The sequence below is a fragment of the Gymnodraco acuticeps genome, unplaced genomic scaffold (genome assembly GCF_902827175.1).
Source record: "Gymnodraco acuticeps unplaced genomic scaffold, fGymAcu1.1, whole genome shotgun sequence".
NCBI lineage: Eukaryota > Metazoa > Chordata > Actinopteri > Perciformes > Bathydraconidae > Gymnodraco > Gymnodraco acuticeps.
The window spans coordinates 5989310-6007359 of NW_022991180.1; positions in this window are offsets into that span (position 1 = coordinate 5989310).

Below are 18050 nucleotides of genomic sequence, written 5' to 3' on the forward strand. Positions count from 1 at the left end.
GGGCCAGTGACGTCATCGATGACAAACGATGCCACGTGACTGCTTCAGGAAGCGATTCCGATCGGTTGAACCGTTGAACCCTCATTATACCATGGATGTATAATAATAAGAAGTGAACCATGGAATGGAATGGAATTAAAAGAGCTCAGACCCTCACTTATATAGAGGTCGGAACATGTCATAAGTATAAATAGATACAATCATAAATAAATGTAGGAATAAAAACATGAATAAATACAGGAATACATATCGTTCAGTGTTTTCAGGGGAAATCAGCATGTGTGCTGTGGCTCAGCTAGAAAGCAGTTGACTCATGATCGCAGGGTCCCTGGTTCAACGACTGAAGAACACGTATTTTTTGTTGTTTATAAAGCTACAGCTAAATGAGATAATGTAGTTAATAAATGTATTCTTTGATATGGTTTAGCCTTTCTCAGGCTACAACATGGTTAAGTTTATGAATATTATAAAGGAATACACATCTCTCTTTGCAATGTTTACCAGCCTCCTTAGGCTTTTCAATCACAATCATTCAACTGGAATAAAAACAATATTGTTAACATGAAAATATGATAATGTTCGTTGTTTAGAGTTATTCTAAGGCTTTACTCATTGGGGACACAGTATGAGATACAGCACACTGTTGAGATGTCCAATCTGCCTGTTTTACACACTTTGACCAACAGGGGGGGTTGTGTTCAAATGAAGCCCACGATGAAGCCTCATGAGATGAATGAACCCTTTTGCAAACCAATTGGCTGGAAAGCTTCAAAGCTCCATAAGGCTTCATCTCGCCATCACTAATTGTAACTAAGTGCAATTTCTAAGATAAGTATACTTGTAATTTATTTAAGTATTTCTATTTTATCCTACTATATATTTCTACTCGGAGGAAAATAAATGTAGGCTACTATTCCAAGGTCTTATAGTTTCTTTGTAGGCTTAGATTATTAAGACAAAATACACATCAACTAATACTATGATATATAATGTAATATAATATATATATATATATATATATAATATAATGTAACTCATGTCCTCGGTGACCTCAATAGGATAGCTCCTGTTAAAAGGACACACGCTCTTTCCATTTGTCTTTCGAATAATTGACAATGAATGGAAAGTCAGCATTACTTATGGTTTGAAGATTTCCTGACTGGACTGTTTTTTTTTTTTTAGCTAAACTCAATTTGGGCCACTAGATGGTGATATTGCTCTTGGTTCAGTATGAAGGCTTGAAGGGTTTGCAACTGCTGCTGATGGTCCTTTCAAACTATATTATTTTAAAAAGGCAAAACAAACAGCAGACCTTTCCCATTTGCATAGATATGACTAATACAGTGTGCTTTGAGCTAAATTATTAAATTAAGTTAGAATTGATTGCATTAAAAGCACACAACCAAACTTATGACGAAGCTTACCTGGCTAAATTATGGTTGTAATGCTTTCTTTTTTTTTAATCACGGCCTTTTGTAATAAATCAATAATCATTGCCATATTGGCACAACCAGTTATGACAAATGTCTGTCTTTGTACCTTATAAACTTAATTCATAAAGTCCTTGTGGAGTAATGAAGCTCCTTATATACAAGCCTTTTTCTGTTACAGGAAATCCTTTCTATCTGTGCGACTAAGAAATGTATTTCCAACCCCCGCCCCATACGCTTAAAAAACACCATATTTGTTTGATCTCTGCCAAGTGCGGTTAACAGCAAAATTATCTTTGAAAAAAAGTGAAGAAAAACACTAATTCCCCATCCAACATTTGGATGGGGAATTAGAATTTAACTTGAAGGAGACCTCCTGTAGGATTTGGTTGTTTTTGCAAGTGTATCAAATTTCAGCCCTTTGTAGTCGCAGTGAGTCCCAGTGTCAGATTTGTACCAGTCTACTGCCTGTTCATTTGGTCCCCACTCCGAGAGCACACGCACGTGCACACACACACATACACAGGTTTTTTAAGCTATAGAATGGCACTATTGAAATGTCACATGGTCATTCCACCACTTTGGTCCCCAGAGAATGAAGACGATTCACTAACTTTTCTTCTGGTCCTGGAGTGAGGTTAACTTTATACGCGGTTGATATATATTTCAACTAGTGCTATCACCTGGTCAGAATTTAATTTATCCTAAATGTATGAATAAATAAGCGCAAAACAAAAAATATTCTCATCCATCTCAGCTTTATGTTTGTGCTAAACAGCAAATGTAAGCATGCTAACAAGTTAAACTCAGATAGTGAAGCTGAAAAACATAATATGCTAAACACCAGTCTGTTAACATTGCCATTGTTAACATGCTAGCATGATATAGCTCAAACTAGCACTGAGTACAACTAGTACTTACACACAGCACCTACTAACAGAGCATTTAGCAAGGCTGTAGTAGATCCTTTGTATATTGGCATTTATTTCCCTATATAATCAGAGTTTAAAGGTTACATGTTTTAGAAAGCAAAAACCTGTAACATTTAATTTCTTTCTGCAGCCTTTTCACTATAATTTATTTGTATTTTGAAAGAAGAAACTGTTTACAAAATGAGCTATAAAAATGAAAAAAAAGTCCCTTGAAGGATTGTAACATAACATGGAGATCATACACTTCAAATCTAGGAAGTCAATCCGATGGCCTAATTCAGGATAAATAAGTGGACGAGTTGGACATGATCGTCTTGGCACAAACACATTCATTTTGGTGCCTCATTCTGTTGTAAGTGGGCTAATGCTTAATGTAAAAAAAGCATATAACACTGCTTCAATAAGAGTACGACTCTCTTCCACTCTGCTGTACTGCAACAAAACCAAATAACGTCAAAACCACCAGCGGAGCAGTGCAGCTCGCAGATTTCAGCTATTTGGAAAGACATTATCATCCTCGGCCAATGTGTTCCGCCTCCTATCGCCCCCAGGTCATATGCAGAATAAGGCAGAGTAATAGCTCCATTGAGATGGAGGGGAGGGAAAATAAAATAAGACAATGTTTTTGTTGTTTGGAAGAAGCTGCTGGAAGGGACTGTGCTGCAAAGCCTCCCCCAGGGACACAGAAGAGGAGGGAGGAGATGCGTCAGGGAGGCAGAAGCTAACAGCTCTTCTGTTGGAGCAAAAGAAGCACCAGACAGAAAGAGAGGAGACTTCACTGGTTGTGATGCTCGTGCATTCTGTAGTTCATTAATGCTGTTATATATTTTAGTGCATTTCATTGCACTGTGTTCTAGAAATTGGGTCACAACAGTGTAAACTCTAAATACCCAAGCAAGTCCATAAATGTTTCTAGAGATGCTGCGACATGCATGCCAGTGCCATGCTGATATATCCCACTATAGTACACTATATTTCCTTAGGTTGAGCTTCTTCTTCATCAAGCTCAATATTTTAGGCCTACAGCTAATCTTGACATAATCCATGACCACGATGAATGTGTTTTCACATGAAACCGTGAATTTGAAATCAATATTTTCAAAAGATATTAGCTTTACTCTTTCATTGTTAAGGAGCTATGCTGCTGCGACTTTGGCCCTCTTGGACTCGGTATTAACATGTGTCTTTTGGGATATGATCTCAAATGGAAAGCTCTACAGGTGCACCTTAGACACATTGAGATCTGAATCCCTCAGAGGTGGTTTGGGTTACATAAGGCCACCTTCTTTTGGCAGTGTGTATGCGAGTGTGTCCTTGGCCACATTTAAGGAGCGTCTACTCAAAAGGAGTGTCTGTTCCTCAAAAAGAGAGGTGATTTACAACAGCTTGAAAGATGATGAAAAGAGTTTTCTATTTCATTCTGCAGCGCTTTTTTGAAGACTTTGAAAATGAAAAAAGCTTTCCCTCTGTTCTCTTGTTACCCCCCACAAGCGCAGCTAAGAAGAGGTGAAGAGAAAATAAAGCTGCCTCATCATTGTCACTTGGTACAGTTTACACACCATTCATAATTTTGTTTATTTAAAACTAAAATCCTGACCTTTATCTATATACAGTCTATGCTTCTGACTGTGTTTATTTGCATATAGAGCAGGAAAGTGAGATTTAATCAAAAGGTGTGTTATATAAAGCTTTCCACTTGTGATCGAATCACAGAAGTCACTTGTTAAAGCTGCGAAAACACTTTTATATAAAGTGTATGTAACAGGTTTCCCTTTTTTGCCTCTAATGGAATATCTAAAACATTCATCTAAAAAGAACCAGGCTGAAGAGGCTTGCAGTATTCAGAATCTGAAACTTTGTCATTGGATTATTCAGGCAGGGATATCTTTATTTGGGATATCATGAATGCATGAAAGAGCAAAAAACGTATGTGAACAAACTGCAACTCGTAACCTGTGTACAGTAAAGAGAGAACCGGGGGACAAACCTGGTTCTTCACACACAGAACAGGAAGAGAGTCATGCTGCTCTTCAACTACAGGAAATAACCTCTGTGCTGATGACGCAGGTCTCAGGGGAGCGCTCAGCAACTTCTGCAGATCTGAAGCATACTGTACACTCCCTAACTGCACAAGCGGCAGGGCTGTGTAAAGCAGTGTAACATGTTGCAGCACGGACACGCACATACACACTCACAGCCATGCATTTCTTTGAGTGCTGTTTTGTGCCATACATTAAAAGTTAGGATTGTGTTCATCACTTAAAGGTGGGGTAGGTAATTTTGGAGAAACCAGCTCGAGTGCACTAGAATTTGAAAATACACAGCCGGAAGAAATCTGCCACTTCCTTACAGAGCCCCTCCTCCAACACACACGAACGCGCACATGACCAATGAGGGCACGAGATAAGTTTGTGCACAGATGGAAGGCTGTCAGGCAGGTAGGCCATCCAGTTACTTTAGCCGGGCCGGCTAAAATGATTGGTCGTGCTTTTTACAGTACTACGGCTTCCACAGATGACATTTCTTTATGGATTTTTTGTCAAAGCACTTAAGATATTCATTGCTATCGGGATGTTAAGAGCATTCCATGGAATATAACAAAAAGTGCATCTCGAGCCGGTTTCTCAAACTTACATACCCCACCTTTAATCGTAAATCTCTCCGTCTTTCTCATAGCAGCAGCTTATACACATGCACATAAACTGAAAAGACGTAAATCTGTGAAGCTGCCACTAGACGATATGTCTGTGCAGAGAGATTTCCCCCCCGCAACACGTCCAGCGGTCTGCCTAATTAGAGCTGAGCGCATCTGTGGGCAAGGGAGGCTGCGTCTGCACAGAGGGGGGATTTGGCCGAGAGCATTACTTCACTGGGCTGTCTGCTGGGGAAGACAATGGAGAGAAGTGCAGATTGGATGTCTTGTTCCAAATTGTGTTGAGCGCTTTTCGCAGCACAGAGGAAAAGACAAGCATAATGCCGGTTGAATGTCCCACAGAGATGGATTTATTGGGACTGTGGTATTGGAAAATCCGGTTAGGGACTTAACCAGAACAGAGCGGCCATTGAGAGACTGAGCTCAGCCTGTAGGTCAGGCCAAACTGAGTCCAGCCCTGCCTGTCCTGTCCTTTACCTGTCCTCTGTGTCCTCTGAGTGAGTCCAGGCTTTTGTCTAAAGTAAACCATTATATGAAATGGTCTGAACCCTCAAATAACCAATCTCTAATTTCTGTGTCCATGCTCATGCAGAATATGTGAACGTTGTATATGTCTGTTGTCCTCATGGTTCTATGGTTTGAATATTTCAAGTGGGGTTGTATGAGGTACTTATCTATAGTCACTTTATTATCTCCAGAAAATAGTGGTTGGCACGCTCCGAAAAAACTGAGAATTACTGCAGACATTATATCCATCATGCTCTCTTTAAAGCTTCTTTGAAAAATGTTTTAGTTTACCCTCGCAGAACATGCCTCGATCGGTCAGTTTGTTTGTAGTTATTGTGAGAGTTAGTTCAGAATCACCAAAGTCACACTATAACAAAAGCAAACTTACCGATGAGGCCACGGCAAAACATTAACTTCTGTGTCCTGCAAGATAAAATATCTGATGTGGCTTTGTCAGTCTGAAGGGTTGTCTGACGGCAAGGTAAAATGATAAAACTATAGTAAAAATAGGGTACACTTAAACTAACATTGCTTTCTTTAGGTGGGTAAAGAACATTTTGCTGCCACCACCATTCCACAGCTGTAGCCCTATAATATTGTCCCATCCATTTAACCTATAAACTCAGCTGGTAGCTTTGAATCCTCATCAGAAATGTCCAACTTGTTCTGCAACTACTTGGCTCACTTTGGCTGGGTTGAGCCTATGACTCAGTGTTTCTCAAACTTTTTCATACCAAGGACCACTTAACCAATAAAAAAAAACTCGCGGACCACCTAACTCCACAAATATCCAAAAACACATCGTTTTTTTAGAACAGATTATAAATCGCCTGAAAATGGTACAAACAAGTGGCAACATGTGTGATGAAGGTGTTGCGCTGGGCTATATCATGCAATCGAAAAGTGAAACTTAAGCTCGCTCCATTGCAGAGATATTCCCGCAAGAGTGCGGAAAACTTAAATAAGTTAATTTATTTCAAATGTGAAATGTTACCAATATACTCACGGACCACTAGGGGGCGCTCACGGACCACCAGTGGTCCGCGGACCACACTTTGAGAAGCATATGTGGTAAGCGTGTGGAGAAAGAAATTGATTAGAAAAAACATACTTTTTATTTGAAAAATATATATCCACATAATGATTCTAACACACAATTGAGAGTGTGTTCAAATGAACCTGCTTTCTTCACAAATGAACTCCAGAGCTCAAAAATAGTATATAATAGAAATAGATTAGTAATGGTTTAAACGTTGGAATAATTAGTGAATAAAACATTGACTAAATTATATGCTGTAAGCACTTTTGCTCCATCAAGTGATAGTAGGCCAACAAATGCAATTGCAATAAAACCTCCTAAAAATGAATTAGGTGCAAAGGTATGCAGAAAAACATAATATCTTTGTATAGTGCAACATGTGGAACATGACAGGTGGGGCTGTTTAAAGGAGTACTTGAGTTAATCTGTTCAGTTGGTATAGAAAAGTTGGGCAACATTGATCTACATAATCTGACTTTTACTGAGCACATGAGTAAAATCAAAATACGGTGACAGACAATCACACATACATGCCTCAGACTTTTTTTCAAGGGCAATAGTTTATGAGAAACGAGTTTGAATTCTTGAAAAATGTCTTTGACATCTTAGTTTATTTTCCACAAAAACCAAAATGTGTTTTGAGATCTGATCTTTTTCAGCATATCCAATGTATACATCTCTTGTAGCATATTGACTTCAGTGAATCGACTTTTCAAAGAACAGAGCAGCATTTTACATGAATCTTTTCTCTCTCACCCACACAGAAAATACACATAAATGTGTAATCAAACACACATGCATACACATTGCGCTCACACACATGAACACACATAGCTATCACCTCCCACCCACCAGCCTGGAAAATATTAACCTTTTCATCTCATGTCACCTTTTCGTCTAACTTCATGCATCACGCTCACATGCCTACAGACACATGCCACACTGCACACATGTCCATTATGAACTGGTGTAAGCACACACACACACACACACACACACACACACACACAACACACACACACACACACACACACACACACACACACACACACACACACACACACACACACACACCAATCTGATACACAAGCGGCTGCGGATATCTCGGAGGAACTTGAAAGAATTCAGGGAGTGGAGAGTCATTTGGTTAAAGAGGACCAAACTGCAGGAAACGAGAATCATTGACCCTCCCTTGTGACCAAATTCACAATCTGGGCCTGAAATCAGTTGGAGGAAGAAAGAAAACAGAAAGTTAGCTGAAGAAGGAAATGTTTGAGCACCTATAAATAGAAGGCCCTCGTTTGAAATGATTCTGAAAGGCACAGTCATTTATTATTCAACTCATATTCCTCCTTATCAAATAGAATGAGTTCAAGAAACATATAAACGTTACATAACAGTTTGATAGATTTATTTTCTGATAATAGCAGATTTAAAACCAGTGATAGACCATGTGAATTTATGAAAGACATATCAAGTATTTTAGGTAAACAAAGCATGTCTATGTGTTTAAGTATGGCATGCATTTTTGAAACAATACACAATTAGAAAAAGGGGCTGTGGCATCCACAATCAACCATTAAAGGGACACACACTTGTAGCTTTAAACTAATAGACCAAACATTAATATATCCCTTTAAATCATAAATCAGTTCAGGTCGTGAAATTCATAGCAAGTAATCTAATTTTCTTCAATAAGCACCTATATGCCATCTGCTGTGTGCACTGCATCACTGTCCTCAGACAAAAGGGGATTCAAATACTTTGTTAACCTCTATTTAGGTTTCTTAGCACAACCAACAAAGACAAGCGGTAGCTGCTATGAGTGCATTAAAGAAAACAAACAGTATATTGTGAGCAAGAAGAGGAGAGGCTTTTGCATTGAAGAGGTGCACAGGGCCTCATTCATAATTCAGAGGCGTCGCAGCGATATGAGCGGAGGACGCATCTGTCTGCATTACGCCAGCGTTGCCTCTGCGTTGCATCACCCTCCCGGGTGGTTCATTTTCAAGAGTTTAATACGCTTCCTATCAGTTGCGCTCTGGCTGTGGCTAATTTCAGCCTCAGATAAGAGCCTTTTTCTGTCACCCAGCTCCTTTGCCCTGTCTAGAACAGTCTAGAAGTGCCTTCTCTGTCTGAAATCTTTGAAGGAGTGCTGACTGGATGAGCTGCTGTTTGTCTATATGTTACTTGGTGTGCAGCATCACAAGTACGGATATTATGAACCCTGAGAGCTAACTGGAAACCCATCCCCCACACACACATGTATAGCTGTCTCCCCACACAAAGAGCGGCGCATGTGCCTTATTACACACACACACAGCTGGCTGCTGGTCTGTCTGACCTACTTTATTTCTGTAGGCTGCTCTAATGGAGGGAGCGAGCATGGTGTATTATCTGCCTGCATCTGATTTGCATTTCTGCCCTGTCACTGGCAGATGGCACCAGAGGTCGAGAGCAGAACTTTTTGGAGGCCCTGTCACACACAACACATACTGCACGTTCAAACACACACACACAAAAACGCATGCAAAGACGCCTCGGACATGTAAATACTTAAATGTTTAGAAAAGTTGACCAATACATAGTAAATGCACATTATATCAAGTAAAAACAAGCATTTTGTTGGGGCTGTCATCCACAACATTCAGATTCTAATAAAACTCAATCAAATGTTTTAATTGGTATAATCGACAGTTCTGTAGAACTCAGTTGCTCCACAAAGAATCATGCTAAAGCGTTAGTTTGAATCTTGGGTTTAACAGAGATGTGAACACAAGTTTCTTGAAACAAAAGTTATTGAGAATAGATAGATTCAACTTATTGTCATTACACAGTACAGGTACCATGTAACAAAACGGTTTCTCTGCATTTGACCCATCCTAGTGTTAGGAGCAGTGTGCTGCCATTAAGTACGGCGCCCGGGGAGCCGTGTAGGGAACGGTGCCTTGCTCAGGGACACCTCGGTAGCACTTGGTCTTTCCGGGACTTGAACTGGTGACCTTCCAGTTGCCAAGCTAAGTCCCTATGGACTTCGCCACCACCGCCCCAATGGAATGGAAACATGACTAAAACCATCAATTGGTCGACTTTAAATGGAGCAGCCATACATATAGCAACACATACAGATGTGCAGGTGCATGCAATAGTAGTGCATGTGCAGAGGGGCGGAGAAAGTGGCGCTCTGAACTGAAGCGTTTGGTTTACACCCTCCACTCTTGCACTGCTTGTGATTAATAGGAAGGAAGTGATGAATCACACTCACTTATTTGTGGTAACGGTGAGTGTTCAAGTACAGATAGGGGCCTTTCTTTTTCACTCTATCACACACAGTCACATGCGTGCACACCCTCTCACTAGAAATCACAGAGGAAGTGAACAGACATGAAACCTCAGCTCTTTGTCAATTTCTATCTGATGGAAGTCATGGATGAAAGTGCGCGATGTTAGATTATGTGAAATGACATGTTTCTGTCTCCTGTATTGCATCAGGACATGTAAGACATCTAGAGATGAGAGCTGAAACTGAATGTGTGTTTGATGCTTTTTATTCAGTCTTATCAAATCTGGGTTTGTATGTTGCAGAAATGAACATATGGGGGCTTTAAGAAATGTCCTCTTGTCATGATTTATGTGAATTGTACTGGAGCTCACGCAGAAACTAAGTTGTATTTTCACTGACAATGTATGTGATCTATGTGTGTGGTTGCACTGAAATGTATTTTAAATATATCTGCATTTTTTTAAAACATAGACTTCCGTAGCTGATTGCACATTTGCATGTCATGTGTTAGATGTCAAAAATGGAAATGTACACCTGGAGAACTGAGGTTTCCCAACACATACACACACTATATGTTTAATGCCCACATTTGGGGACAGGAAACATCAGGGTGTGCTCTCACTCAACACTTAATTTACCTCTCTCTTTCTCCCTCTTTCACTCTCATACACATACACTCGCACACATGTGCCTGCGCGTCACCGTTATTTAAGGGTGTGGGGACATTTCCCATGCGGTTTAAGTGGTTAAGCTTTGCAATTGTAAAGTGTGAAAGAAAAATATATATCTGCCAGCGCTGCTCTACATAAAGATTCAAATGGATAAATTGGAGTGGGGGTGGGACCAATTAGAATGAGGCTTACTGAAGTGTTGGGCAGAAACTGGCAAAGGAAAAACAGAACCTTGTCATGCCAGAGGATACGTTTTCCATGAGCTGTGGTGCTCCTGCGGCTGACTCAGATATACTGACATTGATGAAATAATTGTCTTCTCTGAGCTCAAAATGAAGAGCAAAGGTCAAACCAAATGCTACTTGGGCTTACCAACTCCCACCTTCCTTCTTTCGCAATTTTCTTTGACATGGCCATCTCCTCTCTGACTCATCCTCCAGGTCTCAAGTGTATTGTGGCGAACCGCCGTCGAAATTCGTTCAATTTTAATATCGTTTTTCTCTCCCATATCCGGATTCCTCCCTTGTTCCATTTGCACACTCTTGCATGTCTCTCCTTAGCAAAGGTTACGTTCTACTTCAATGTAGATAGCTTTACATTATGCATATTCCCTATCAAATGTAAATGCGACAGCTTTTTAAAAAGAAAATATTATAAATTACACAGAGTATTTCAATCTTTTGAGTTGAAATAGTTGGACAGAAATGCCTGACAGGAATACGAATGGGTTCTTTCTGCATTCAATGTGGCCTTTGGTTATTTTTTAACAAGCGATAGAGAAGACTAGTCATTAACTCACAGGCAGCTAATTGTGTGGTTGGTGCTCCAGTTTAAAAGAGTAAAAAATGATTCTGGTGTGTTACATCAGGGTGCTTCAGCTCAGGTTCACACAAGGTCAGCAGCGGAGGAGTTTATCATTTTTAGAACTTTTCTCTATGATCCTGATGAAAATCTTTTGATAATTCACACTTGCATTTGAGCCCTTTTTGTTTTGACAGCATCACAGCAGTGTCCTCACTACAGGTGTTCGCTGTGACAGCAGGGATGGCCCTAATGTGTGCTGCCTCTTCATTTTTACCTCAAAACCTGTTAGCCACGCAACAGTTTGGGCTTTTTGTGTCTTCTTTAATAGCCTGAAATGGATGCAAGTGGAACTGACATAAGCCTGTGTGTTTATCTGTTATTGTCTGCCTCTTTGAGCATGTGCTATGGGTGTCCTCTGTGTGTGTTTTGAGATGCTGTGTGTGGGTACATGTGCATGGCATGGATGTGTGTGCTCGCTGTGTGTTTCATTTGATGCCCGCCTGCTATCAGTGTTTGTTTGGGGTTAAAAGCCCCTGTCTCTGAGGGTGTTAGCGGGGGTCATCTAAACCGGATCTGCTGCAGAATCGTTTGAGAGGCAGAAGCATAATCTGTAGCTGGCTTTGTGCTCTCAGATTAAAGTGATGATGTTTTAAACCTTTCTCACGGCTGCAATATGCCTTTGCTTCCCTCCCTGCTATTCAGTATGTGTGTGACAGCAGATCCACCAGGCCGGGTTCAGAAAAAGGACACCTTCTTCGCTATTTATGAAATGGGGAGCTTCAGCACATTATCTGAGACGACGCACACATGTTCTATTCATCTATTAATTTGCCATCAGCGGGGTGTAGCTATAGCGTATCTTCTCAGTGTTTGAGGGGAAACAGCTGCTAATCCTAATCCCCCCTTCTCCCCCCACGGGATTCTGTCAAATCACAGGCCCTTTAAAAAGCTCTGGCTGGCTGGTTGCAGGGCTGGTTGAGTGGCTGGCTGACTGGCAGCCTCTAAATGAGAGGATGGACCCACTCTCGTGACTGACATCCACTATAGGCCTCCAGAAAATGTCACTTGTTTGTACAAGAATGTACATTCACACACCAGAAATGTCCATTGCCAATTTGTCTCCAAAATAGATTTATCCCTAAACATTTGCAGACAAGATGGTAGAGACCCTTTGGTTTACACAAGACCAAAACACAAAAATACAAACTTAAATATTCTTATCTCATCGCGTACTATCTCGGTTGCAGTAGCTCTGCCGGTATAGGGTGTCAACTATTGGTTGGTTTTTTAAACCCATTCTTATCCACATGTTTAAAGGAATAGCTTGAGATTTTAGTTTTTTTGTTAGCTTATTTTAGCATAAAATCTGGAAGAGGGGAACAAAAAAGTAGTGGGAAAAAATACACCTCCAATACACTTAGGCACACTTTAATGTGTACATTTTTTTTTCTTTTAATCTCAGCTAACTGTTTTTGCAAATTGAAAGGGTGCAAAAAAGAACAGGCAGATGGAAACACAGCTACAACTGGAAGACTGAAACTGCAGAAAGTCCGGTCTCTGGATGCATCATTAGCTGAAGGTGACCAATCGAGAGTCACTGTGTTTGTAACAAATACAATTGAACAACAATTCAAGTTTGTCCAGAGTTTGGATCACTTACAACTCTCAAGATCAAAAAAAGGTTATAAAAACCGAACGCAATTTCTCTCCTCTCAAACTTTGAAAGCTTACACTACCATTTCTAACTTTTACTCTCCAGCACAAACACTAATATCTCTCTTGTCCATCAGACGCTCTCACGTCATTTCAGATAATGACTCTCAGCTGGAAGAGAGCACAGGGACTCGGAGGCTGAGTAAAGAGTATCAGCCGACACGCTTGCGTCTCCCCCCTTGTTCTTGGTATATAAGTATGAGATGGGGATGAGGAGTGTGCGAGCAACTATCAGTCATCAGCGTGAGGATTAGGGACTGTCATCAGCAGCCATATGCCTCATATTACCCTCATGGTGACACTAGATGAGGAGAGGGAAGCGAGCGAGGAGGAGGAGTAGGAGGAGGCTCGGGGGAAGGATTACACCCGCTCTAAGATTTCAGGGTAAAAGTCAGGTGGAGAACAGAGAGCCTGTCAACGTCTGATAAATGCACAACAACTCTGCTGTATGAACGTACATTTTCAAATACACACAGATTTAAAACAATATGAGACATATAAGCCCTGCAGCACGAGCACTTTTCAAAACTGGGTTACTTGAACACAAAGCAGGTTCGTGTTGTAGAAATGTGTGTGTGCATGTATGCTAATCTGCCTGTATGAAGAGCGCCATCGTAAAGCTCATTTGTCCATGTTTTGGGCCTGAGGCTATGCATTTCAGTACAATGGACACATATGCGCTCTTCATTGATCACATAGAAACAATAAGCACTTGCACCAGCATGTGTGTGTGTGTGTGTGTGTGTGTGTGTGTGTGTGTGTGTGTGTGTGTGTGTGTGTGTGTGTGTGTGTGTGTGTGTGTGTGTGTGTGTGTGTGTGTGTGTGTGTGGTGTGTGTGTGTGTGTGTGTGTGTGTGTGTGTGTGTGTGTGTGTGTGTGTGTGTGTGTGTGTGTGTGTGTGTGTGTGTGTTGCAGCCACAGCAATACAGTAACAGTTTCCATGTGAGTCTCTTATTCATGAAGACACACATAAACACAGACAGACTGACAAGCATGCTGGCATATGCATGTCAACACACACACACACACACACACACACACACACACAGGAAACAGAGCTAGTGTGACTCATTAGTTGACTCAGGTCTTGACAGTAAAAATAACATCTGAAAACATTTACCGTATATTCATTAACATTTGGTCCAACTCGAGAAGCACTTTAATGGATTTCTATCTCATGCACCTTGCCAGCTAGAGTAAGTCTGTGCTTCTTCATGTATACGTACCATGCAGATACGTGTTTCCAAACATGTCCTTCTCCTTCCCAATTCCACTTCCTCATTCATTCACCATAGTTCCTGTGTGCTGTTGCCACGGCTATTTTGGTGCATTGCACACAAAAAGAGGATTGGCTGAAAGTTGAAACAAGTTTACAGCAGTGAAAATAATAACGCTTTTAAGAGCTCCAAAGTTATACAAGGACACCTAAGTAATAATATCCAACACCTAATGTATTCTTATTAAGGTTGGACTCGGATTTATGCTGTTTAGGTGGTTCTTTCATAAGCAGATTTTGATTTATTTTGTGTCAAACCACAGTGATTCTTTTGCTGCTTTAACTATAAAGTATTCATGATCGTTTGATGTAAAAGAGATTCTTACATTAAAAATAATAACTTCAACTACAATATACTTTTGACAATATGCTGATGAAAGCAGTAGGCCTATATGTGTTAATATTCATCCTGATCTACTTTAAAGAAGTGCTGGATGGGATACAAGCTTTAAAGAAGTGGATTTTTCTTTTTTTGTATGTGCAAGTTTCTACATCTCCGGACATTGATGGTAATCAGACTGAATGCATTAGGAACCAGAGCTAGTTATGCTGTCTTTATCTCATTCAAAGTTATGAATATAAACATGTTTGTGTCTCATCTCATTACTTAATTAGCAACATTACACTGGCATGCTCAAAGACTGAGCGTGTTTGCTAGTTTTTACTCAGACCACCATGAAGATGGAGGCGAGGCAGAGAGGCACTTAGCATGTAAAACGACCATATGTGCGAGCATGAGTGTGGGCACAGAGAAATGGTATGCCTGTGGTCCTGCCTGTGCTCATGTGAGTCTCTGGGAGGCAGAGTATGACTTTGTTCATGCTGTAGTATATTTGTGTGTGCGATGGTCTACACGTGTGGGTGTGTGCACTTTTTCCGCTGGCTGTCACTCGCACTGCTGCTGCTGCTGACTCTTTGGTAACTTACACTGTGTGAGAGTGTGTGTTTCTGTGTGTGTGTTTAAGCTTTTGTTTAATTTCTACTTCCTGTTTTATTCTTGGCCTAATCCAAACGCAACACAGCTGTGCAGTCAGCCAGAGAAAGAGGGCTTGGGGGATGGGTTGCCAGGTCCTGGTGAGTGCAGCCATGCTCTACAACTGCTACCAACAGATGGAATGGAAATGGGGTTACCAGCTTGGGCTTATCTTCTCTTTGTAGGCCAGACTGACCCCCCCATCCCCTCATTTGGCCATAATACTATGCTTAAATCTCTATATTTTGGTGTTGGCTTTTTTTGTCTTTTCACAGTAGGATACATTGCCTAATGATGGCCATCACCGCCAGAAAAAGACAACGAAAGAGGAGTAGTGATAGATGATACATGCTAAATCAATATTTTAAGATAGTAAATCACAATTATGAGCCTTCGAAGTAAAAGACAAACAACCACCAACCAGAAATGGATAAAGCAAAAATATTTGGTTCTGTAAGACTGGTAACGTCATCGCAGGACGACCCTACATGTATCTCTACAAAATTATGTTTCCAAACAACTTAACAGCCTTTTCAATAAGATATAGAGGGAAAAGGAACACATATGTAACACAAATACATGGTTTGGTTAAGGAGAAAACCATTGTTTGATCATTGATAACACAGGGCTTAGCAATGGTAAGCTAACTGCTAACTCTTCACTCAGGCTAGCTCCAGTCAGTCATAACAGCTCCTGGAGATGCTACCTCTGGCATTTCATAAAAAGCTGAACAATTATATTTCCTGCTTTTCTGACTATATCATATTAAACTAAACATATTTAGTTTTAGACAAACAGGACATTTAAAAACATCACTTTGGACTTTGAGCAACTGGGATGGACATGCTAACTTTCAATCCACCTGAGAATTGGCAGAATCATCAAAAATGTATGTAGTCATTAGTTGCAGCCCTACTTTTGTTTGTTGTTTACTGTTGTGTTCAATGAGACAGTTATTTAAAATGGAAAATAAAATGTGGCTGCCAACGGGCAAAACGTTTACACACTGTGGCCTTTTTGCACCACTGACTTCCGTCTCGATAGCTATCAGTAAACCAAACTACTTATCAAATATCAGCACAGAAACCAAACAACCATAAGTCTCTTGATGACAGAAGGTTAAAAGTGCAACAAAGTTAATAGTGCAACAAAGCTAAAATGCTACATATAGCTGCCACGACTTGGACTCTCTTGCTCTCCATCAACGGTCAATTGGTTAATGGCCGTATTTTCAGAGTTTGGTCACACTAAGAAAGTTGAGCTCCACAACGATTTTTTGCAGATCTGCTTCTGATTGAAATGAATATGCCATTACATATTACCACTTTAAGAGCAAGACTAACCACACCTAGCATCTCATATCTTTGACATTTGATTTCAAAAGGGTTGGCATATAATCTCTAGATCTTTATTACAATTTCAACAAATGTAGAATAAAAACATATCTTAAGTGTCTTTTCTCTTTTGGGAATGGGTTTCTATCATCTACTAACATCAGATTTCTTCCAAGAAGTGGATGTGTAATATCTGACCCACTTTTTAATGAAAATATACCAAAGTCAATATTTCTCCATCCAAATCTCATTTCTACAGTTTAGTCTCATCTAGAGTTAGAAAAATCTAACAAACTTGGTGCTCGAGACATACAAATGAAGCAGTATATTGATTAGATTAATATTTCAGATGCTGCTGTGTCTGTGTGTGATGAGGAGGGCAATCAAAAGCTAAAGATGTGGACTCTAGAGCTCCACTGAAGTCAGCCCACTTCAGTCTCGCCTGCTTGTGGAGAGCCGAGGCATGTCTCTCTGGTCTCTCTCCACACAGCACATTCATTATTAATCTTCCAGTCTCTCCCTCCTCCTCAGTTCAGCCAATTACAGCCGGGCCCCTGCGACTGCTGCCTGTCTCATTTGACGCTGCACTGGTTTGGCTTTGATGTCTCTATCAACACGAAAGAGCCGAGGACCGAGTCTTAATAGAGCAGAGGGGGATTATGTGACTGCCTGCCTCTGGGGGTGGAATCTTTTTTTATATATGTTTAATTCATACTTTATTTTATTATCAGGAGACTTAGGGCCATGCTTTAGCCAGGGTCTTGCCACTCTTTGCCCTGCTATCACAGTGACATGGTAGTTAATCCTGTTATTCTTTCATTTGGGGAGCCTTGGAGCAGAGCAGGCTCCGGCTACCCGAGGCCTCGCGCTCCTCCCTCCTGGGCTGCTTGCCTTTTCCTTCCTCTGCTCATTTCATGTGGAGAACGCCTTGATTAACCAGCAGCAGCCACTCTGCATGCAACACTGCTGTTTGGCATGAGGTCAGGCAGCTTTTCACTCTTACATGTTAATCTTTTTATGAGAGTTCAGAAGTCAGTTTGCTCTTAAATCAATTCAAGAAATTACTAAAATATACCTACGCAAAGGGTTATGCATAAACAAATAAGAGCTCATTAAATTAGCAGTCAAGTATGAATAAAAGCAAACAGTTGCTAAGATAAAGATTAGTTTTTTCCTCATTGACATTAAAGTAGTGTAAATGCTCAGCTCCCTGCTTGAGTCACTTATTTGTTTGAAGTTTGCTATTCAGCCTCAGTTGAACTTTTAATAATCCTTCCATCACTTCCCTACCTCAGGTCCCACCCGCTATGTGCAGCGCTGACCTTTAAAGCAGGAAGTTACTGTTAAAACAGCTACAGCAGCAACGACAACCTGCTTTACAGCATTTTTCTCATCAAAAGAGGCACATTTTCCTCCACCGACTCACAAGCATACGT